This window comes from Astatotilapia calliptera, chromosome 16 (assembly GCF_964374335.1).
Source record: "Astatotilapia calliptera chromosome 16, fAstCal68.1, whole genome shotgun sequence".
In the NCBI taxonomy this organism is placed as follows: domain Eukaryota; kingdom Metazoa; phylum Chordata; class Actinopteri; order Cichliformes; family Cichlidae; genus Astatotilapia; species Astatotilapia calliptera.
The window spans coordinates 29,233,674-29,258,962 of NC_137437.1; positions in this window are offsets into that span (position 1 = coordinate 29,233,674).

The window sequence follows — 25,289 nt, forward strand, 5'->3', positions numbered from 1 at the left end:
TGAGAGAAAAATAGCATTCATCAGGTGGGGACAGAATGTGAGCTAAATACTCAAATTCAAGAATTCAGAGTTGAGGCCCAGTTTCTGAAGTGTTTCGGTCCTTTTGAACCTAGCTTATAATTTGCCTGTGCAAACATTTGTGAAAGAATGGGTCATTCAAGGACACAACCGCTACAACGAAGCAGTTTGTGAAATTTCTTCCCTCATACATATTCTGCAATTAACTATAAGAGGTTTATTGGAAAGTGGAAGCGTTCAGGAATCACAGCAACTCAACCATGAGTCAGACCAGAAAAAGCTACAGAGTGGGGTCACCAAGTGTGTAAAAGTCACCAAAACTCTGCTGGATCAGTAACCACAGAGCTCCAAACCTCTGCATTAACATTAGGGCAGAAACTGTGCACCAGAAGCTTCATGGCCAAGCAGCTCCTGTGTAGCTCCGGTGTAATGTGGAGGTCAACCTTGACTTTGCCCATGTGGTGTATTTAGAGTTAGATAACATTACAGCCTAGTGCTAGTTTAAACCTCATGTTACTACCAAACAAACTGGTCACAGCTGTTCAAGTACACATGTATGTGACATGTAGCTACATCTGCAGGAAAGTATGATGTAGGCAATAAACTGAAGTCGTGTCTCAATATGCGCACTTATGTGTACTTGCGGTCTCGTGGACTTGTGATACGTCATTCAGAGACCAAGTACTGTTCCAATTCAAAGTACGTATCAAGCCGAGAACGTGAAAAAACTTAACTCTATGAGGCTTATTGGACATTATAAAAGAGATGATATGTAAGCGATGTGTAGCGAATTTTGCCAAAGTGCTTAAGATACCTTTTTTTAAATTATCTTTTTTTCTTAAAAAATCTACTACATCATGTGTAATATTTTTTCATGTCATGTGTAATTTCCATTGTAAATATTAATCACCCTTAAATTAAGAGGGGACTCCCGTGCGAACTTACAAAGTCGGACTTGCCAAAAACTCGAGTACAGACTTGCGTACTTGAGAACTGAAAACAAAACACAACATCACCATAAACAAAGGTAGCTGTTTAACAACCCTAGCTTGGTAACTAGCAATCCGGGTACTGAGGATTTATGCTTTAGTGGGAAATCTACGCCCTAGCTGCAATGTAACCACAAACTCCTGAAACCCAGTGACGTAACATTTGGTGCAACCTGATGTGCACCTCCCTGAAAATGTTGACACACCAAGAAATCTTGTGATTGACCTGTTCAGCACCGTTAATTCCTCCTGTGTATTTCTGGCTACTTTTTCACCGCAGTTTTTTAATTTAACTGTAAGAGAACAACAACTGTCGCCTCGGTATAAGGACTAATCACCAATATAAGGACTCACAAATGTCAGCAAATTCCTGGAGGGAGTTTGAAGAAACTATCAGGATGGATGTGAGGCAATGTATAAAGAAATGGAGAAATCTGAGAGACAAATATGCTTACCTTTGAAAAAGAAAGTGACTACAGCAAAGTGTGGAGACTCAGGAGGGGAAAAACTCCCAGCACTTGATTTATTTCTATCGGTTGGTACTGCATATAATGGAGTCGTTTGATTGTTGGGGTCTTTAGCTTACAGTATAAACCCTCTGCATGTCCTCCTTCACTACATCCATGAATCTTCGATGTGGTCTTCCTCTTTTCCTCCTACCTCGATAAAGGATGAAGTGCATTAAAATGAAACTGGAGTGTGGGATGGAAAGTTTTTTCTTTTAATTAAAATTAAATGCCTAAAAAGACTATGCAGAATTCCTGCAGGATTCCCAGGGATCTTGCTGAAGCATTAACATTTTAGAGAATTTCCTCCCTCCAAAAATACCATAACAGAGGCAAGTTTCCCTCGAGCTGCAGCTAAAGACACAGCAACGGCACACAGGGATCTGTTCTTGTCTAAATATCACAGCAGAGGCATTCACACAACACTCATTCATATTTAAAAAGCTCATTGCCTCACGATTCGCTCGCATTCGCTGTGGAACTTCTCCATGTGAAGTTTTTTCTTTAAGTTCAGCAAAAGCACAAAAGTATCTGCAGCGGGTTTGCTCTTAATACTGAGAGCGATATGATGATTTTATCTAAACACTGCTGAGAAATTATGAAGTATGCCGGAGTGTGTGTGGGATCTATGCATGCTGGCACACTCTCAAAGCATCTTCATGACCCCTCTGCTTCATACATCAAACAGATTATAGCTCTGTCTTTGGAGAAAACACAGCAGCTCCATTTATATTTTAAATCTGACAAACTTGGCCGTTCCAGGCCGTTAGCAGACACGATGCTTTTTAGGGTCGCCTCGAGTGTCGTACAACTTTAAAAGCTTTGTATAATTAAGAGCCACTCCGTGATTCACACGATTGCTCACTCGACTGCCACTAATTGTGAGCATCTCCAGGTCCTGTGCGTGATGTTTGGAAAAGGGTGAGAGATGGCGTGAAATTTACGTATTGGGCGAGAGATGCAGAGAGCAGCGGAAAGCGCCTGAACAAAATCAGACCAGTCACAGATGAGTACGTGGAGAATAGAAGTAATGGAGGTTTTTTTACTGCAAAGCACCTCTCATGAAATCCGCCTAATGCGAGCATGAGATTATTTGCAGAGAGGTCGGTGGACTCCTTTTGCAAAATGTTTTGGTCACGCTGCACATTAAGCAGGGCTCTGAGTGCTCGGGAGATACTGAGTATCTCCCGGGAGTTAAGTAAGTGCCGTGCGGTTTGCATGAAAAGCGCTGACTTGTGGCATCGGATTAGCGCGAGGATGAGTTGAGGAGGAGGAGGATATTAGCGCTTAGAAGAAAAACAATGTTGAGCTTTAGAATGTGGTCAAGTACGAGGTTTAATGCTATGACTACAGTACTGAGTACAGTACAGGAACAACATTTTAACTGCTTTAACCTCATAACAGCCGCCAGGTCACCAGCAAAGCACTCAGGGTTAGGGTAGAAATTCTATTTATCTTTGAAATCAACTTCAGTCTGAGTACGGCCAGTAAGTGAAAGTTCCTCTAAAGGGCTACATCTAATCCTAAAACTAACCTCAGCATAATGACCCAGAAATTAACTTAAGAAATTTATTACCCACTTTGATTTACCAACTACTGGTTTTTACCTAGATAACATAAAATCTGTATTATTTTCGAATGCACTGGAACTGAACTGTCATTATTCAAACCAGCTCACAGATTGGGGAAGTTTGTGGGAGGATCGAGAGAAAGTAGCATGATGGTGGTTGGGACTCTTTCGCCACAGGATCCATGTTCACATGTTCTCCACGTGTTTCTCCTGCTGTCAAGAAAACCTGCTAGGCTCACACTCTCCATGTTGCACAAGGAAACTATCCGGTCTTTAAGCGATGAAGTGATGAACCCTGCTTCCGGGCCCAAACTACTCTGCGTTTAATAAGGCTGTTGTGTTTTAATCCTTTGTATCTTGTTCTATTTTATCTCAAAAGGCCCCTAAAAACAGTCAGTGATCACTGTAGGCTTCTCTCGGTTTTTATTAGCGCTATTCATGTTAAAGATCAGTTTTTAAACCCGTACGATGTAACTACAGCCTAGCCCATGCAGCAGTATATTAATGACTAACCTCGTATTGTGGATTGATTATCTCGGTTGTTCTCCTGACTGAAGTTTGGTCCGTCACCCAGCATGCCCCTGCGGGCGGTTTATCCTTCAAGCTCGGGTCCTCTACCAGAGGCCTGGGAGCTTGAGGGTCCTGCGCAGTATCTTAGCTGTTCCCAGGACTGCGCTCTTCTGGACAGAGATCTCCGATGTTATTCCCGGGATCTGCTGGAGCCACTCGCCTAGCTTGGGAGTCACCGCACCTAGTGCTCCGATTACCACGGGGACCACCATTACCTTCACCCTCCACATCCTCTCGAGCTCTTCTCTGAGCCCTTGGTATTTCTCCAGCTTCTCGTGTTCCTTCTTCCTGATATTGCTGTCATTCAGAACCGCTACATCGATCACTACGGCCGTCTTCTTCTGTTTGTCTACCACCACTATGTCCGGTTGGTTAGCCACCACCATTTTGTCCGTCTGTATCTGGAAGTCCCACAGGATCTTAGCTCGGTCATTCTCCACCACCCTTGGGGGCATCTCCCATTTTGACCTCGGGACTTCCAGGTTATACTCGGCACAGATGTTCCTGTACACTATGCCGGCCACTTGGTTATGGCGTTCCATGTATGCCTTGCCTGCTAGCATCTTGCACCCTGCTGTTATGTGCTGGATTGTCTCTGGGGCATCTTTACACAGCCTGCACCTGGGGTCTTGCCTGGTGTGATAGACCCCAGCCTCTATGGATCTTGTGCTCAGAGCTTGTTCTTGTGCTGCCATGATTGATTAGTGCCTCTGTGCTGTCTTTCAGTCCAGCTTTGTCCAGCCACTGGTAGGATTTCTGGATATCAGCCACCTCCTCTATCTGCCGGTGGTACATACCGTGCAGGGGCCTGTCCTTCCATGATGGTTCCTCGTCTCCCTCCTCTTTCTTGGGTTTTTGCTGCCTGAGGTATTCACTGAGCACTCGGTCAGTTGGGGCCATCTTCCCAATGTATTCTTGGATGTTCGTTGTCTCATCCTGGACTGTGGTGCTGACACTCACCAGTCCCCGGCCCCCTTCCTTCCGCTTAGCGTACAGCCTCAGGGTGCTGGACTTGGGGTGAAACCCTCCATGCATGGTAAGGAGCTTTCTTGTCTTTATGTCAGTGGCTTCTATCTCCTCCTTTGGCCAGCCTATTACCCCAGCAGGGTACCTGATCACGGGCAGGGCGTACGTGTTGATGGCCCAGATCTTGTTCTTACCATTCAGCTGACTCCTCAGGACTTGCCTGACCCTCTGCAGGTACTTGGTGGTTGCAGCTTTTCTAGCGGCCTCTTCATGGTTCCCATTCGCCTGCGGGATCCCCAAGTACTTGTAACTGTCCTCTATGTCTGCAATGTTGCCTTCTGGTAGTTCAATCCCCTCAGTTCTGACTACCTTCCCTCTCTTTGTTACCATCCGACTACACTTCTCCAGTCCGAACGACATTCCAATGTCATTGCTGTATAGCCTGGTAGTGTGGATCAGTGAATCGATGTCTCGTTCACTCTTGGCATACAGCTTGATGTCATCCATGTACAGGAGGTGGCTGACAACTGCTCCGTTCCGTAGTCGGTATCCGTAGCCAGTCTTGTTAACGATCTCACTGAGGGGGTTCAGGCCTATGCAGAACAGCAGTGGGGACAGAGCATCTCCTTGGTAGATCCCGCACTTGATGGTGACTTGTGCTATGGGCTTGGAGTTGGCCTCTAGTGTTGTACGCCACATCCCCATTGAGTTCCTGATGAAGGCTCTTAGGGTCATATATATATATATATATATATATATATATATATATATATATATATATATATATATATATATATATATATATATATATATATATCCTGCAATGCTGTATAGTCATTGCAGGCTATACAGCAATGACATTGGAATGTCGTTCGGACTGGAGAAGTGTATATATATATATATATATATATATATGTTCTTCCTCTACACCCCCCCAATTTTTGCACATGTCGAGGAGCGTGTCAGGCTACATTTCACTGTGTGTTATACTTGTATAACTATGCATGTGACAAATAAAGAACCTTGAACTTGAACTTGAATGATCAGGCCTCAAAGCGGTCTAACATAGACACTCATATCTTAACCCTTTAAGACCTACCATAGAACCAAGTTCGCCAGAGCTTATATTATATTTTTACATGCTGTGGAGCTATTTTTGGGAGAATTTCAAGTTGCTATACATCAATACAACCATTATAGCCCAAACTTTAATAATATGTCTGCATTAGGTGCATAGTAATTACATAAATTGCAAAAAAGTGCAATAAACTACAAAAAAATTGAAAATCGTTTTTGTTTTTTTAACATATATTTCTAGTTAGAGAAATTTAAGAGGCTCATCCCTCAAAACTGTAAATACAAAAAAGTTGCACAAACTAGTTTCCCACCACAGGAAATTTATTTTGAGTGTCTTCATAGTTTTATTTTTGAAATACACCAATTTTTATATACTGCAGGAAAAACGAAAATAAATATTATAGTGCAAATTTGCAAAATAACAGCATATGCATCAAAATAAACTATTTCCAGCAGTGCAATATGAGTCCTAAGCATCCCAGAAACGACACAGAAAGTCATAAACTCAAACATAACTTTTTAAAACACAAGTATAGGCTCATAAGGCCCCGATCGTAAAAAAACTACATTTCCGCAAAATGACGTCACTTCCGGTTTCGGGCAGGTCATGCGGTCATGTGATAGTTCGCGCTGATGGACGTAGGAAGTGTTACAAACAGCTGATCGGATCGGCGAAGCGTGTTTCTGGAATATCATGTTTTTGTTGCTGCAAGTGATTTTTATGCAGTTTTTGCAAAGCTATATGTGGAAGGAAACTGTGACCGAGGACAAGCTGATGGCATAAGAAGTAAGTACAATTCCTCCGGTTTCAAAATTATTGCGCTAGCTCACGTGGTTGCAGTGCTACCGGGATTTAAAAATAGTTACGCAAAATGGAGCGTGCCCGCTCCGATCGGCTGTAAAGGGTTAAAGACCTCATAGTACCATTAGGGAGTTCTTCTTTCCCACCATCACCCACCAAGTCCTTGGACAGGGGATACTTGTTAAATTATTATCAAGAATAATGACATAACTTGATAACAGATTTAACCACAATAAAGAGAAATTTAGATTCTACCTGACTGCATGTGCTGTATTTATTATGTTACAAAACGGATAAATAATTTTGGTGACTTTTGCACCATTACCACGGTGCAGACTACTATTTACTCACACAGTCAGGAGTACAGAGATTACACACTAGTAATGCCTGCAGACATCTGGGTTGAAGGTGAGAGATGGGCAGTTGGGTTTCAAGCTGTTTCAAGTCCTTCTTGAATAAATTCAAACTTTTTCTTCTTCTCTTTTTTTTTTTTTTTTGCTGACTTGCAGATAATTATCCAATTTACCCAAGATGTAAGATGTATGGACCCACTTGGTTTAAATGTGGTGTAAACCTGCTGGCTTGTTTGTTATATCTTTTCTATCACCACTTTTCCACTGATGCTGTATTAGATTAGGCATCGATCTGGGGGCCGGGGGCTAATTTAATGCCAGTTCCACACATTTCCACCGAAAAATGGCTGGTACTGGGGCCAAAGCTGGCAACACGCCACCACTGATGTCAGGTTCAAGAAAGGAGACTCTCACAGCCACTGAAAATCATATACTGGTGTTTGTTTATGTCAGAGTGAATGTACAGCACCTACTGAAGCTTTTTCCATTTATTCCCGTTCATTTGAATAGATTCATAATTTCATTATAACTCATTTAGCAGCCGCCATTACTTCCACAGACTGTTTAATCACAAAGGAGCAACAGAGTTTACACATAAGTCGGTGATTAATACTTCTGGACATCTGAAAGTGAGATATGGGCAGCTCTGTTTGAAGCTGTTTCAAGTGCTTCTTGAATTAATTCCCTCTTGGCTCTTTTGATTGCAGATAGTGATCTAATTTGTCCAAGCTTTCCAACTCATTTTAAATGCTGTGTGAACCTCCTGGTTTCTTTAAATAACCTCTGATCCACTCATGTGCTGGTTTCAGTGCTATTGTGTGACCTATACCAGATTCAGTAATTTCCACAGCCGCTGGCATCTGCAAATTGGGTCTGCAGATGACTGTCCTCCCACGGTATTACCTGCAAACATCAAGGCAGAACTGAGTCTGCACTGGTACCAGCAAGCAGTGGATAGAAAAGTAATACAAGGAAAAAACTTTTGAGATTTTTAATGAAGTTTCAGGCCTGCAGAAGCTTGTTGGGTTGGTAAAATACAAGAGGCCCCCTATCGAGTGCTTCACTATCCTGAACGTCCACCTTTTTTTCCTATTTGGGATACCTAGCTAACCTAACTCTAGACTGGTTACTGATGACCTGGGGAAAGTTGAGAGGGTTGGTCTGTATCAGCACACTGGCTGGGTTTTACACTTAAGTTGCGAAAAGGAAGATGGGAAATTGTCATCATCCCACTGGGCAGGCAGCCAAGTTTATGAATGTGATAACACGAAAGCGAGGTGATTTTTTACACTGATACCACAGGTGCATCTACAGGTGAATCCCAAAGACTTTGACCTGAAGGTCAGAGGTCAAGTTTTCTTTAAATCACACAGGAGTTGCTAATTTTCTAACATAATGTATTTACAAGGCGGATGAGGCTGGAAGGCGTAGGTATAACAAAATAAGTTGTGATCTTTGTTCAGACTTCTTTTTTTTTTATCACAACACAAATCGAACATTGTTGTCATCATTAAACATTTTCTATGTGTGTGTAACAATCCCGGCAGCCTCAGGAGTCATGCTTAATCACATCATTGTAAAAAGAATTATGCCAGCATAATGACACATGTTTGTTTTTCAGAAAATGAGTGGAAATTGGCACAAAGCAAAATTCAGAGATCTGATCTCCCTTTGAACTGGACTCTTAATTCTCATGCTGCATATCGCACATGTACTGCAGGTCTCTTTGTGGTGGTCTAGTCTGAATAAAAAGCTCCAAAGATCATTAAAACCCACCCATGTCTGCATCATGATGAAGCTGGAACTGCAGTGACTGGATGCTGTAATATTACGTAACCTTAGACGGTCGTACTCAAACCACGAAAACAGCCCAAAGCCAAAGTGCTCACAATGGGTCTCTACATATTCCTCTTGATACAGTCTACTGTCATTATAATTAATACATACAGCCTTATCAATAAGGAACTCTTAGTCTTGGCTAATACCATTATCTCATTTGAAGCTGTTAAATAAAATCATTATTCCACAGCTGAGTCTTGCCACATCGAGCAGAACAATTGCAGGCCTTGATTGAAGCAACAGAATAATTAGGCCCTACTCGGGTGGATTAAAGACGCCGTGCTGTAACCGCCGCCTTCCTCCAGATCAATTACAATGGAATCTCCCCGAACATCAAAGCCCGCGGAGCTGATGGAGCTGGCCTCAGCTGCTTCCCCTGCTCCCTCCCCTCCCCGTTCATCCTATATGCCGTATGAATATGGATTACTGAGTGAGAGAAGCAAGGCGGGACGGGTGGAGTCCCCTGTGCTGCATGCAGGGTAATGATTCTGCAGGAGCATTGGTATGGATGCACAGTGGCAGAGCTGCTAAGCAGAGTGGAGCAGGCCGGCGAGCGTGCAGACGTAGCGTCCGGACTGTGGTCAAGCATGTGATCTCAGTCAGTCAGAGCACACATGAAACATGCATGACCTGACGAAGCGGTCGAGGGCTGGTACATGCAGAAATGCACACAGAGGTGTAGAGATGCATTTAGATGCACTTTATTAGACTGGTCTTCAGTTTGATCTCTAGGCGGTGCAGGTACTCAGTTCACTTTTGTATGCATGGCTGAGCACCCAATCCAGGGTTTAAAATTTGGGATAGATTACAACCATTTGATTTTACAGCTCCAATTCCCAGTGTCCTGACATTTTGGAAATGTGATGTGATGCACATTGATGTCAGTCTTAGTGACATTACCTCATGTCTAAGTATCCCAAAAACTGGATAATCATACACAAGTCTGGATCTAAGGATCCTGACATTTTTTTTGTTTAGAAAAACGGTCATGTGCACCAAAAATCCTGGTTTGGACACGGGTCAGCTCGTTGTATGTTTGTTTGGTTGTTCAGTGCGCGGCACTTTACTTCCCTTTTCTCACGCATGATTTAGACATCTGCTGGGAATCTTTGTAGAGCCTTCAATATAACTTACGCAAGTGGCCGACATGATTGCTGACATTTATTCTTGTCCTGGTGGATTATGTGTTGTAGATTTCCAGCTGAAGCCTAAATCCACAGTAAGTTTGAATCTGTGAGTAAAGCAACCACACATTAAACAAACTGAGGCCATGAACAGGTGCAGGTCTGCACCGACTCTGGTACATCCATCCACAGTGTTCATCAACATGCTGGTTCCCCTGAGGACCTGCATCCTAGACCTGGATGTAAATGTCAACCAAAGCTTCCAATCGCCACTGCACTGCTGTCAGCTGCGTGCATTGGATTGTAGCATTGGATCACTGTGGTGTCATTACAGCGATTACAGCAGAATAAGATAAGTATGCCTTCCTTCACCCCAACCGGTTGCAGCCTCCCTGAGCCTGGTTCTGCTGGAGGTTTCTTCCTGCTAAAAGGCAAGCCAAAGTGCTTGCTCATAGAGGCTCATATGATTGTTTGTTGATCCAGTTTTCTCTGTGTGTATCATTTTAGGGTCTACCTTACAATATAAAGTGTAGTTGTGATTTGGCGGTAGTTAATTAAAATTAAAATTGAATTATGTAGAGATTATAATCTGAGTTAGACAGAAACTTAAACTGAGGGGATGACGTACCTTTATCTGGAAGGCAGAAACTTCCCACACAGACAGCGATACGGGCATCAACAGAGACAACAATGCAGCCAAGGGTCAAGGGTCACTAAAAAAATGTATTCGCGATGAGGTCATGTCGATGACAGGCAGTCAGCTGTCTTCCTGAATACCTCCCTATGACGACCCGCCTTTGTGTGACCTCAGGGTGACATGCCAGCAGGGTCACGTGACTGTGGGAACGGCAGCATTTGGGAATCAGTTCCACGGTGCTGCGCTGTGTCTCGGACATGAAGACAAAGCAGGAGTTTGCAGGAATCCTCACATTAACTTGAAAGTCTTGTAGCTGCCTGGAAATCATCACATGTACGTGACAAGCACAATCATGCCGACTCTCCACAGAAATTTAGCTTCTGATTGGACGCTGGCTTAAGTTACGCTGGAAAATATTACCACAGGGTCACCTCTCTGACCCTGAAACTATCATCAGATTGGTAATTAGATCACACCTTTGCTTTGACAGTCAGGAATTTTCTTCACCTCCCAAATTGCAGCAATTAAACCTGTTTTGATTGTGCAGTCTGCACTTTTGCACACTTTTATCTGAGAAGTGAGGCATGTGAAACATCACCAAGGTGGCGCTCAGTCAGAGGATCTGCTGCTCGCACATCCGTACAGTTATTAAAATTTTTGTGGTTTGAAACTGAAGAAAAACTGAGGCGTGAGGGTGTTTCTTACCTCTAGCGTAAACAGTTAAATAAGGGAAGCCTATGAACTGCACAGAGGTGAGTCACTGCTGCTGTTTATGACACCTTATGGAAATATGACATGAATGTGGAGTGAACTTCCCGAATAGATTAAAGTGGTTTTTTTTCCATAAATGTTTCCCTGGCGCAAAACATGCCAGTGGAGTAATTATGGTGTAATTATAAATTTCAACTGAAGAAATCTTGGATTTAAACTTAACTTCTGCTGTATTATAAGAGTACATTAGTCTGTTTTTTTTTCTAAGTACATTAATTTATCCTCAATATTCTGTCTTGTGTTTTGCCCTTTTCTCTTACAGTAACAAGCAATCCAATTAAAGATGGTATAAAAGGTTAAAAGTTATTTTAAGATGCCAAAATTGATTTTGGCCTCTGGTAACAGACATTTCAATCAGAGAGTAGACAGGATTTTACTGCTGGTCAGCCGAAGAAAACGGCTGCTCTGATGGCCTTCTGAGCCTGAGGTGTGTTTCCATCCTGGGGTAAAATGGCAAAGACGGTTTTATCCCGATGACACTGCGTTTTCAGTCTGACGGCAGTTCATGAACGTCACGTGTATGTGATATTAATATTTTCTACTCTTAAAGGGCAACAAAAGTCAATATTTTGACGTTCTGAGACCCATTTGGGGACCACAGTTCTATTCCTCCATGTTACAGATTTTCACTCGTCATCTTTATTAATTTTTATACATACTCAAAATTTTAAAAAATCTTAGGACTGATGATATGAACATATCTCACCTTCCCAAGGAACACTGATGAGATGTGAAGGTGGCTGTAAAATACGCTGCTCTGACAGTTTGCTGAAGGGTCTGTAAACCAGACTTTAGACATCTGACAGAAATCCTCGTCCAATCAGAGCTGTCATCCATCACCTCAGAACCCTTCATGCAGCTTTTTTCCCTCACTTCCTGTCCTCGCGGTCTCTCAGTAATTTTGATTCTCGGTGAACTCGTGTTCGAGTCGATGCGCTCGGCAAGAAAAATGCAGCCTGCTCTGAAGCTGATTTAACCAACTTTAATTCTGCAGCTTGCTGAAATTGGAAGTCCATATCGTCATACTCCTGTGGTCACAGTGCGGCTGTTTGCCATTACTGAGCGCAGCCACATGCAAAAGCATCCCTCAACGTGATAAATGGACTGAAAAGATCTTAGAGCCTGCCAGATGAAATATTTCCAACAAAACCTCCCTTCATGCACATTCAGACATTACTATGAATTATAAAATTATTATAAGGAGCTCAGACTGGCACTGGTCCTGTTCAGGCTTACGTCACACAGCAGAGCCATAATCCCAAAGACTTTCATTGCAAGACATTAAACGTATTTAATGCATCAGGATTTTTGTGGAATCAGTTAATACGCGCTCATTATCACAGCATAAATATCTGCTGTATGTTTTATTAATTTCAGAATTTTATCTTCAGTTTAACACCTGCAGCATTAAACTAAATAATCAAGTAAACCGTTTTTTTTTTCTATTTCACTGAATTTAGGTTTATATAAAACACCATCATCTGCGTATTATCATCTTTCCAACACTGTAATAACCCACTCTCCTGTCTTCTTTGCAGTTTGCAAAAACATTCAGAACAAAAAATGTTTTTTAAATACTAAATTTAACAAATTTATTTAAATTAAAATAGACTTAACACAGCGTGGATATTAGAAAAAAAATCTAATAAGATTGGATTAATGAATTTGATACCAAACCCAAATAACTGCCTGAAATTCATTGAGTGGAAAAATCACAGCTGCTGGGCATGTGACTGGGCAACTTTTTCATAATAAATTTACTCAATAAGTTACAATGTGCCAAAAAAAACCCACCTCAACTCCAACCAGTAACAGCAGATGGCCCGCCCCTCCCTGAGCCTTGTTCTGCCTGAGGTTTCTTCCTGTTAAAAGGGAATTTTTTCCTTCCCGCTGTCACCAAAGCGTTTGCTCATAGGGAGGCATCTGATTTGGGTTTTTTTCTGTATTGTTGTATTTTTTCTGCCTTATAAAATAAAGCACACTGAGGCAACTATTGTTGTGATTTGGTGCGATATAACTAAAATTGAGTTGAATTGAAGCGTGATGTCAATGATTGAAAAACAAAATTCTTCTTTTCATCAAGATGCTGCTCCTCCACATGGAAAGAAACCAAGGAAGCCTCCCATGTGAGGTGTGTCAGCGTGTCTAACCAATGGCTGGATGATCTGATTCTTTATTTCTTATTGTACTGTTAGACAATGGTGTTAAGCTTTCACTCTCTTTTATATCTGCTGTTCTATATTTCTAATTTTGTTCTTTTTTAGTATCCTTAAGTAAAAACAAGTTCTTGAGTTCTTTTTCATGTTATCTGTGAATTTAACTTTTTGTGGTCTTTTTTTCCTCGTGCCTGGGTGCTTTTATTTAAAGTCTGAGATTGATGGTGAAGCAAACCCAGCAGAGTAACATGCTCTCTTCAGCCTGCACGGTGTTTATGATGTCTAACTTGTGTTTATGCCACTGGTAATGGATTAAAGTGTGTCTTTTTGTGGCCACACTTCACCCAGCCCGACCACACTTTGCCCCTCGGGGCTCAATAAAGGTTTGAGCTCTGACTTGCACTCTGAAGCTGAGTGTAACAGGCTTATTGAGGCCACAACTCCTGAAGGTTACTATTAGATTCAGTGGCTAAATGCTCTTTTAGTGAAACCGGGATAGATATCAACACCCTGGCCGTCTGCGGGAACAGGAACCCTCAGTCCTATGTGTGTCATTCAGGGAAAAGGAGAGTGAGGTTCAGGTTGCAGCAGAGCCCGACCGACTGGTAACTGTAGCCGGGCCTTCCTCGCAGAACGACAGGTTCCCACACCCTCCCGTCAGCTCGCCCTGGTTCTCACACACTCCCCGTCCTCGCTCTGACACCGAGTCCGCTCGCTTACAGCGGTGCGGACGCCTGTGTCGAAACATAGGCGTCATTTCACCAAGACGACCTATAACCTGTTAACCTCAGGCAACATCATTGTGTGTTTGTTTGTAGAGTTATTCAGTTTAACGTTCTATTTTTTCTTCTTAATTGAAGAAAAACACTGCTTTGATGGACACTTTTGTTACGACTTTTAGATGTCTGCAAGGTTGTGGCTGTCCTTTACAAAATGCTGCTCGTCATACTGCACTTTAATCTTTTAATTAAAATTAATTAATAACTCAAATGAATAATAATAATCTCATAATAAAACCATAAAGAAACAAAGAAATAAGAATACCTTTATTAAATAAATACACTGAATAATTGTATTTACTTAAACACATAAAAATCTGAATAAATTAAAGAAATACATTTAACATCCTAAAACTCAAAGTCTTTCTTGGCATGCATTTTTAATTGCAACCTGATGATTATAAAAACAACCAGATTTACCAGATTTTTGTTTCTGAAAAAAATGAGATCCACATATGAGGACATACGTTTTAAATTTCAGTAAAACATTAGCAGTATCGATATCAGCCCCTTTTAGAACAAAATGTTGTATTGTGGTCTAGACAACCCAAACTGTGATGTCCACATACATGGACGCCAGGTCCTGGGTGTTTAAATTTAGCCTTAAATATCTTCTCCTGGCCGTACTTTCCATTTTTCTGTAACTGGAGCTACTAAAAACTAAACTGGAAATGAATGAATACTCAAACTGAAACTAAAAACTAATCAGAAAATGTGAAAAGAGGAACTCTGATGCACTTTTTGGAGGCAGTCACATCCTTAGTGTCAACAAACATTTCCTTAATAAAAAGGATCCCTCTTCTAGCTGCTGTGTTGTTAAATTTAATAATGACAACTTAAATGAAGACTCTTCCTCAATGGGTATCTGTGAAATTTTTTTCTTCCTTTAAACAGCTTCAAATCCCACCACAAGCATTTCAGAAATGAAGCATTGAATCTGAAGCACGGTCATACGATGGATATGGAATCAGCCGTTTTCGCCATGTTGGCGTTTTGATGTGACGAGTGAGGGGTGGATCTGAAACTATGCACCGTTGATCACAAGTATTGGATAATTGTAAGCAGTAAAAAGTTCATTGTCTTTTATTAATCATGAAAGGAGCAAATGAGACCTTGAACTCATCAGGAGATTGATTGAAAAGGTCGTGATGGAGGCTATTTTTGCAGCCACAGAAATCGCCCCCTGCAGGCCTTTAAAATAAAATGCAGGTTTAACACAACTAAATGTTGGCTTCACTTTTCACACCTAGAGTCCAAACTTGATCTTTTATTTTGAAAGTTGATGGGATTCTCTGCAGTTGCTGTTTGTGACTTCCTGCCTTCACCTGCTCTGTGCAGCGTGATGTGTTTTCTATAGAAATCAAACCCAGCACTGTTTTAAACGACACACAGCAGGGTTAGGGTTCGGTTAACATTTTTACATCTTTCAACAGAAAAAAAAACTGCAGTGACAAAATGAATGGATGACACTTAATTTGAAAGGTAACATCTTCTGGGCTGCTGGAGACGTGGTGGATGTTTGGAAGTTAAAGTGCAGCTAAAATTAATAGCATCACATTCACACAAACAAACACCCCGTTTGTTCCTCCTGCCCTGTCCCAGTTTGCCGTTACTCTTAAGTTACAGGACTCGTTTGCTCCAAAGAATAGCGAGCAACTTGATTACTGCCCGTCCTTGCCAGCGGAGAAAAGCGCACACGAACACAATCCTTATTGTTCCCTCGCTGTCACCAAACACCTGGAGCCTGGAGAGAGGAGGAAAAATTGGCCTCTTCACGAAGACAAGCACCTGACAAAACACAGAATAAAACACGCATGTTTGCGACATGTTACACACTGAAACGATCTAACTGTGCAGCATTGTGATATCTGACAGGCATGCAGCCACAGCGGAGGTTTGCGCTCTTTGTTGTTGCTCAGCTCATTTGTTAGAGGCGAGGCGTTGTGTCAAGAGAAACTGGTAGGCAGGCAGAGAGTCGGAGCGCCTGAAGACGATGTCAGCGATCGAGCCCATGATCGAGCGATGATTTGGTGTTGAAGCTTTTGGTTCTGTGAGTCGAGAGAGTGTGAAAATCTGCAACTTCGTGTGCATGAGCGTCAGAAAGAGGGGTTCTGAAATGCAGCCTCTGCAGAAAGCTCCAGGCGGTAATGAAATGGCAGCTTTGGCCCATACTCACATGACTGAGTGGTTTTATTTCATACGTGCAGTCCTGTCCTACCAGCTCAGACTCAAACGTGTCCATTCAGTCCTGTCCTGTTAATACCCCACAAAGACGGGCCTTTTCCCCTCAGGGTTTTCCCTCTGAGATGTGGTTACCCTGGCCTGTTCATGCTTATTCATCCCAGTGATCACACCATTCTGTAGATTTCATATATATAGCTGTAAGGATGCCTTGATCCATTGCAAGTATGGCAAGGAGAGTGTTTTCGCTGCCAATTACAGTGACAGCAAAAAAGTATTATACTTCCTGCCAAGAATAAATGGCTCAACCATCTGGACATAGTAATTCTTCCTTCTTAATGGAACTGCCATCCAAAACACTCTGTGTTCAGGAACAAGGCCGCCTATTCAATCTGCAGGGAAATTTAATGGCGTTATACAGAAAGACGCGGCGGCGCTGCCAGGCCGCCACAACCTGTTGGAAACAGATAGGCATTCCTTCCCGAATCCTGAACTGCTCGGAAAGCTTGACATTTGTTCCTCCTGCTGCGTTTCCTCCTCCGAGGGAATAGTCCACAACCCACGTTCATTCATATTCAAATTCTTATATGCAAAAAGCTGACATTTAGCTTTTTTACGCCAAGATGTGAGCATTTCTTCACCCGCTCCTTAAAATAAAGCTCACATTGAAGCCAGCTCTCTAGGAATACACAGGAAGCATTGTAACATGATGATGGTCACACAGTTGACCTTTGCCCTGTATGGCTGGTGATGGTGGTTGGAGTCACTGAAGAAGCTTCAGGTCAAGCTTCTGAAGTCGGCGTCGCTTTAGGGATCAAATCTCAGGTAAAGAAACGTTTCTGTCTGCTTGTTAAAGTCTCAGCTGCTACTCCACAGGCTCAAACTATACCTGCTGCTCGGACCTGATCCCCTAATCACAAGCTGTGCCGCACACAGCTACACCTGGGATTTAGCTGGCCGGCTTACGCCCAGACAACCCGTTGATAAAGCAGCAAGATGATGTATAGCCATAATGATAGCAGGCTAATACTCTATGAATCCTTAATCAAGGCCTTGGACGGACTATTCCACCGAGACGTGGTGGATTAACATGCGAAAGGCTTCGTCCAGCCAAGCCTGATCCCATCTCCTCTTACCTCTTTACACTGCTTCACCCCTGACTACGGCGATGAGCCTGGAACATGCAGATAAGAGATGAAGACGGCAAAATTATCAAGCCAGGCAGCAACGGTGGAGGAGAACATAGAACTTCATTCATTCTTTATCTGATACCAACCTGTTTGGTTGATCTAATCTCTTCAGACCTATCAGGGTCAGAGGTTAGTTAACATCCACCTCTGTTAAAGATTTTTTTTTTTTAATTGTATAATTGGAACATTTTGATGCACTGAAGATTTTACTCAGAACTCACTGGAGGCCTGTTAATTCAGCTCAGTTCAAATTTTATGGCACTAAATTCCAACAGCAGTCACCTCATGACACTTTATATTGCAAGGTAAAGACCCTAAAACAATATGATCCCCTTTGAGCAAGAACTTGGTAACAGTGGGAACAAAAAACTACCTTTTAACAAGGAGACCGTCCAGCAAAACCAGCCTCAGGGAGGGGCAGCTATCTGCCATGACCAGTTGGGGGGGATGATAGCATCTTGGGATCCCTCAGGAGGAACTGGAAAACACTGCTGGTTGGATGTTCATCTGAAGTGTCCCCGCAGGTGTAGCCGGTACCAAAGATGGACCACCTTGGAGTCACAAACTCAACATTAGCACTTTGGCTATCACTGTCCAGCAGCAGCAGAATACAACTAGCTGTGCACCAGGTGAGTTGAGCTCCCTTTTGCAGAGAGACGTGGCAATCTCCCTTGGACCAACACCAATGACTTCTTGGACGCACTTTTAGTATAAGTAACTGCACAGCAGCCATATTACAGGTCAGATCATTGTTAGGCTTCACCTCAGCTAACTGGAGTCCTTGAACTGGAGCTGTGGTGCTGGAGCTTCACTGTAACTGTAAGGTTACACTGAAGCTAGCACAGGCTGTCACTCACCGGCGCTTACAGTGGAGCTTAAAAGAAAAAGAATCTGTGGATCTGTCATGCTCTGTGGCTTCATGTTGTAAATATTCCTCAGCAAAGATAAGAAGAAGTGAATTGCAGATGAAGTGCCATGTCTCCCTCTTCCTCCTCTTCTGTCCTTCCCTGCCCCTCCTCTCATCTTTGCTGTATTCGCTGTAGGGGCTAAGGTCCTGTCTGGACTCGCCGAGCAGCTCCGCAACACACACACACACATTTCATCAGCAGAATCACACACACACACATCAAAGAAGAGAGATAAGTACAGACAGCCTGACTGAAAGTGTGAGACACAAGGTAGGAGAGGCCGGGAGGCAGAGCCATTTCTCTGCACTTATTTTTCATGGAAGCGATAGATGGAGATGGGACTGTGTGTGTGTGTGTGTGTGTGTGTGTGTGTGTGTGTGTGTGTGTGTGTGTCAGTCTGAGAGGGCGTGGGCATTTTTGTGTCTCCAAAATGACACTTAAGACTTTATGTGTTTACATATAGTGGGAATGAAGCATGATGGGACTGCTGCAATTAAAGGGTTAAGTGGCATTAACAAATATCAGCATGAACCCTCAATAATAAGGTACAAACAGTAACCTGCTGGCACAGTTTTAGCTTTTAAAAAATACCTTATAAGTCATCATAATAATAATAATAACTTTATTTATACAACAGCTGTAAAAACAGACTTTACAAAGTGCTCTGACAGACGAATGAAAAGGAATCAAACAGGAGGCCGAGAAAAGAAAGCAGGATTACATTCATTAACAGAGAGCAAAGAAAACATGGCATGAAATAGAAAAAACAAACACAAAGCACTCATTTACGCAGCACATTTCTCACCAGGTGAAGTACAAGGAGCTGAGCTCCACAAACTATAAAGATAACTGAATACATAAATCATTAGGAACAACAACTGCCAACAAAAATAACCCAAAAAGCAGAGATTGGACTGTGGAGCTTTAAGTTTTATGCATGAAAGAAGTAGAAATCCAGTAAGATCATTAAAAAGAACAATGAAATGATAAAAATGACAAAAAGATAACAATAGAAGGAGCAGAAATAAAAAGAAATGTTTTCAAATCAGCAGCAGTGTGGAAAAAATGATAAAACGCACAAATTAAAATCGATAAAACAAGCTAAAGATGAAATAAAACAATGATTCAGACGCTGAAAGGCTAAACGGGAATATTTTTTTTAAATGTTGGAGCACCTGATACGATCTGATAGGTTGTTGGAGCATAAAATGTGGAAGCAGCTTCACGGGAACATCCATGCGGACTGTTCCAGATCACTCGAGGGGTCGAGCTGGTTCACGGCTTACGAGAGATCTGCAGCTCACAGACCCTGCAGGGCCCTAAAAGCAAGAATTCAAATGCTGAAATCAACTCTACAACTAACTGGAAGCCAAATGATGCCCACAGTGCAGCTGTTATACATTCCTATCTTTTAGCTAAAACTCGCAGCTGGAGTCGCTGAAGCGGACAAAATAAAAGCATGGACAAGTTCCTTACCATCCTCCTGGGATAAAGAAGCTTCTAAGCTTTATAATAAAAATGTAATTTAGAATAAAAAATTGTTTTAAGTGTATCATCTTGAATATGTGGGTTTTTACGTGTTTTTGAGACTTCTACGTCATCTAATTTTTGCACATGACTGCCAAACGTAGAAAATATGAAACAAATTAAAACTCATATCTGCAAGCTGATATTTGATTTCTTGTAATTATTTTATGATTTATGCTTTAGAGGGTTAACTAAGCTGTTGATGTGGCTCTTGAACAAAACTAAAGCCCCAAAATAGGAGCTCAGTATCAAACTCAACGTCTGCTAGCTTCAACTGCAGACTGAGACAGTCTTCCTCTTTCTGCTGGACGTAATTGCTCACGAACCAGGTCTTCACCTGCTGCAGGTTCTCACTCTCCAGCTCACAAAGGAGCTCCACACAGGTGGAGTCTCTCCGAGTGCGAGGTGAGTGTCCAGGGACAATATGCAAATACGAGTCAGGAAGGACCTGGGCTAATCGTTTAGCAGCACGTGAGGTTTCAAAATAAGAGCATAGTAGCTTGTCCAATGTAAAATTGATTGTGCTGTTGTCTCCGATGGATGGGAAAATGAAGACAAATCACAAAATTCACCCGCCAAAGTAAATTCTACTTGTCTACTAATTGGAAAGTTGATGGTTTGATCCCCTTCTCCTCTAGTCTGCATGTTAAAGTATCCCTGGACAACATCCTGAGCTGTACTTGAAGAGAAAAGCACTTGTTGGGATGGAAGACTGAGGCTTGTAGTAAGAAAGCTCTTCAAATGCTCATATTGGGTAGAAAAGCACTATATAAGTAGTGTCCACTTAGATTTGGACTGAGCTTTTCTTCATTCAGGTCTGAACAGTCAGACAGGTAAATGTTAAACAGGTAAAAACAGTCAGGTTGTCTTTTCATGAATACAGAGAGTATAGCAGAAAGTTCTTGTTTGTTTTAGGTTTTAAAATGATCCATCGTACCTAATTACATTCATGGGGTTTAACATAGTCCAGCACTTTGTGTTGGTTCAGTCGTTGGATACAGGAAAGAAAGACCCACACAGTGGAGTAAGCCTGAGACGGTATGTTGCACACCGCTTGACTATGACAACACCAGCGCTCCTATGACCTCATGAATACTGCTTACAGAACACAAGCACCAAAGTAGTTAAGACAGGAAAAACAAAAGGACGTCCCGATGGGGTAAAACATCCTGTTTCTTCTGTCATTAGCAGCTTCAATTAGAATAAAACACAGAGCAACAATATGACGGTGTGAAATCCCACTGCAGTCCTTCAGCATGTTTATTGCTTTGTTCAGTGTTCATTAGTTTTAGGAACATTGTTTGATACATCGTCACTGTCAGGTCTTTGAAATGCGGTGAGTGAATCAAAGAAGAAAGCTGATTTAAAATGACTTTGTAAGCAAAGCTTCAGAGCTCAGCTTCACTTCGGGCAGCAGGAAATAGAGACCACATCAAGGGCCACACAGAGATGGCAATATGGATTTTTCACATTTAAAAGTCTTAAAAAGCAACAAAAATTGGGGAAGATGTACAAATTTTGACAGCAAAAACTGATGGAAGGGTTGGATTTAAATTTAGGAAGGAAGGGGCATTCTCATCTGTTGGGAAATATTGGGAACCTTTTGGCGTCATGGTGGAGTTAGGATTTAAAGTGCTATGTGAGGTATATACAATAATATTTACCATCAGATCCTTTCTGGTAAACGTTTTAATCAAGCTACTGGTTACTGTGCCACGTGCATAAATATTTTTATTGCTCTCATTTTCCTGCACGTCGCGTTGCGTCAAAGGAAAGAATTGGACTCGCAGCCATCTGTGGGTGACAAACAGAGTGTCCAAAATCCCAGATTACACTCAGTGGCATCTGAACAGCATTCTGTGACATTCAGTCCTGTTTGTATTAATCATTTAAATACTCGCTGCCCAAACTTTTCACTTTGAAAGGGAGACTTGTGGAGCTCCTGCTGCGCCTCTTTAGTAATTCACAGCTTTTTGTCACTTTTCAGGCCCTTAGTCTTTATTCTAAGCTAATCCACTCAGCAGCTAGCTTAATTTATTAAAATCATTTTATCAAACTCTCTGCGAGGGAACAAATACCTGCATTTTTCAATTTAAATAATTTTTTTATAGTTAATGACAAATGAAAAACGTTTAGCTTTGTAATCGGATCTGCTTTGACTTTCACTTAGCTGACAGCTTGGATCAGTGCCTCCCACTGTTTACTAAAAGGCAAATACTCAGTTTAATTTGAATAAGCTGACTACTTCTTTTGTTCCTCACTATGCAAATGTGAATGTGTGTGAATGATTTTGCATTGCCTGAGGAGCTGTTCACTCCCGTTTCAGCGCTGAATCAGTAGGATTGTTTTCTCTCCTGTCCAATATGAGACCTTCAGCTGTGGATTTATTATTTGCATTCATCTTTCCAACTACATTATTGGATCCATTGCACAATTCTACTTTATGGCTTTAGTTAAAGCAGAAAAAAAAGCAGTGTTTAGTGATCTGTATGAAGTGTTTTACAAATTGATCATTTTTATACAATCACACTAACATGTTTTCTCCTGATTTCCTTGTGATTTGGATATGTAACCACATCCTGCTCCTTTAATAACAACATATCCGTATCCACAATATGGAAATCTTTGGAAGATGTTTGAGATGGTGTTGGCATTCGCATTCATTACCGTAAGCGAATGTGTGTATTTGAATAAGCCGGTATGAATATAAGAGTTCATGCCAATCAGTTAACATGGCTTTCATTCAGTGTGTATGAAAAGTGACTCACCCCTATTTATTTGCAGGGCCTTTTAGCTTCGTTAAATATACTAAAGTTATGATATGAAAAGAATCAGCTGATTCTGAGGAGGTCAGGTGGGACCTTTTTTCAGGTTTGGTGGTTTATATGGAAATCCCTGAATGCACCTCCAGTCTGGATTATCTGTAGGCCCCCTCTCTCTTTGTTCAAGAGGTGAATTTCTCTCAATTCGAGGTAGACCCCCAGCAGGGAAGGAGGGGCTGGTACCCCGACCCTCCACAGACTAAGGCCAGTCCCATAGGCAGCTCTATTATCCCAGTCTGAGTGAATGTGGAGCACCACTGGGCCTCGTTTTTCTGCTTGTCCACACGGCCCCTGTAAGCCGCTGACCTGGGCCTTTGTGCCTTCCTGACCCCCGGTGACCCACCTGATAATAACTCTGGTAGAGAATCAGGGGGGTATAGCTGTGCAAAAAGAGGCTGCTGGGGCAGAAAAAAGGATAAAGGAAGCAGGTACAGATTACAGTGTTACATTTGCACTATGCCGCTCTTTTATTCATTTATTGGAGGCTTTTTATGGCCAGACTCCGGACAGATGAGCCCTTCTTTGGCTCTTAATTTCCTCAAACAGCCTGCGGACTGTTCATAGCTGAAAGTCGTTGATGCTCCTCCTGAGTGCTAAAAAGACACCATTCCCTGCTTCACCAGTGGGTACCGCCAGCTAACTTTGTTTTAAGCCTCATACACACAGGCCTAGATCCCCATTGAAACCCCCGGGCAACCCTTGGTTACTTTGGAAAAACTCCCTGATTGGTTGGCAAGTAGTTGCTTGCAGTTGTAAAGACAGTGCTACAACCAAAAATCTTCATAAGATCACTTTGGTTACTTGTAGCACATCCAATAAAGGAGGAAGAGTAATGTCTCCTGACAGCAAAAACCTGAACAGCACTTTTGTTCTTGTATTAATGGTGTGAACCTGAGTCATTCTCTTGATATCTGATGGTGTACTTTAAAGTAAAAACACACTGAAGTGTAACAGTGAACGCATCAGTACATATGAGACCGGACAAATGAGAAATCACCTTCAAGGATGTGAAAATAAGGGTGGGAAATGTCCAATGGGTTAAAGGTCACTTCAGGATCTGAAGCTCCTTCAGTTCATGACTGCGTCTTCAAATGTTATATAAAAGATTCAAGCTGTCAGATTTGGCTTATTTCAGCGCTTGTATTCAAGCAATAAACGCATTCTGGCATTTGATTTGGAAAACAGCAAAAACCATTAGAGGTCTATGGGGGCTGTAAAAAAAGGAAAAACTAGCAGAGCGAGCACGAAGTCGCCGGCAGGGCCCGGAGGGAGACCGAGGAAATGCAGAAATGACAGGAAATATGGACGATTGGCAGCTACTGCTGAGATAAGAGGGGTGGCGAGGTAAAAAAGCAGGAATACGGAAAGGAAATGGCTGGAGATTGAGTGGTGGGTTTCCATGGTGACTGAGTTGCCTTAATATTTTTCTTGGCAATATTGAATGTGTGTGTGTGTGTGTGTGTGTGTGTGTGTGTGTGTGTGTGTGTGTGTGTGTGTGTTGGCTGTGTGCATTTACATATTTGTAGTTTTTCATTTTTTTGTCTTTAAGGTGCAAAAGAATCCATCTTTCTGTGTGTGTGTGTGTGTGTGTGTGTGTGTGTGTGTGTGTGTGTGTGGGCTGCATAATGTGGAGTGTTTGTGTGTTTTTGGTGTGTTTGCTGTCATCTTTCATCCCCCCTTCCCTGAGTAAAGATGGTCTCTGTGTGTGTGGGCGTGGTGCCAATCAGACGCCGGCGCCTTTCACGCTGGCAGGCTTGCCCAGGTCAGGCGTATCCCAAAGACCCCATACGCAATATCACCGCCTCCAAACACCAGCCGTGGGCAACCTGCACCCTCACACACACTCTCACGCACACACACAGTGAATAATTAACTCTCCATCTTAGCACAGAGTCAGACCGTGCAGCAGAAAAAATAAAACCCAGCCCGGCCGCCCCTCTGCGGGTGGTTTTGTGAGGATCCAGCAGACGCTCAGAAACCAGCAGGGTCAGACTGAACAGCGTTTGGATCTGGCTGCTGTTCAAAGAGGACGGAGGCTGATGCAATTGTTTGATTTCCAATGATAACAAGCAAAATGCAAAACTGAGAGAGGAGAGGCTGATGGGTAATTGGTGTCTCTCTCTCTCTCTCGCCGCACTTCTCGATGAATCCGGAGATGATGGTGTGTCTTTTTGCTCTTCTATGAGAGTTTAATCTGTCACCTCATGTTTGAAATGAGGTCACGCAGGTAAACGTAGGAGACAAAGGGGTGATGCATGCCAGCGTCAAAGTTCAAGAAGAGTTGCCTCAGTCGCACTGGTGGGACTTCCCGGTGACGGTGCCTGTGGCGATGGCGGTGTTTGGAGCTGATCCTTTATCACAGTTATGAAAATAAGTCGCCCGCAGTGCCCTCATATTACAGCAGCTTAGTGACTGCTGTAGTTCAGACTCAAAGAGCTCTTTGACTGAGGTTGGCAAGTGTTAAAAGGTCCTCCTGTAAACACTGATAAGCATCAGAGGTTTTC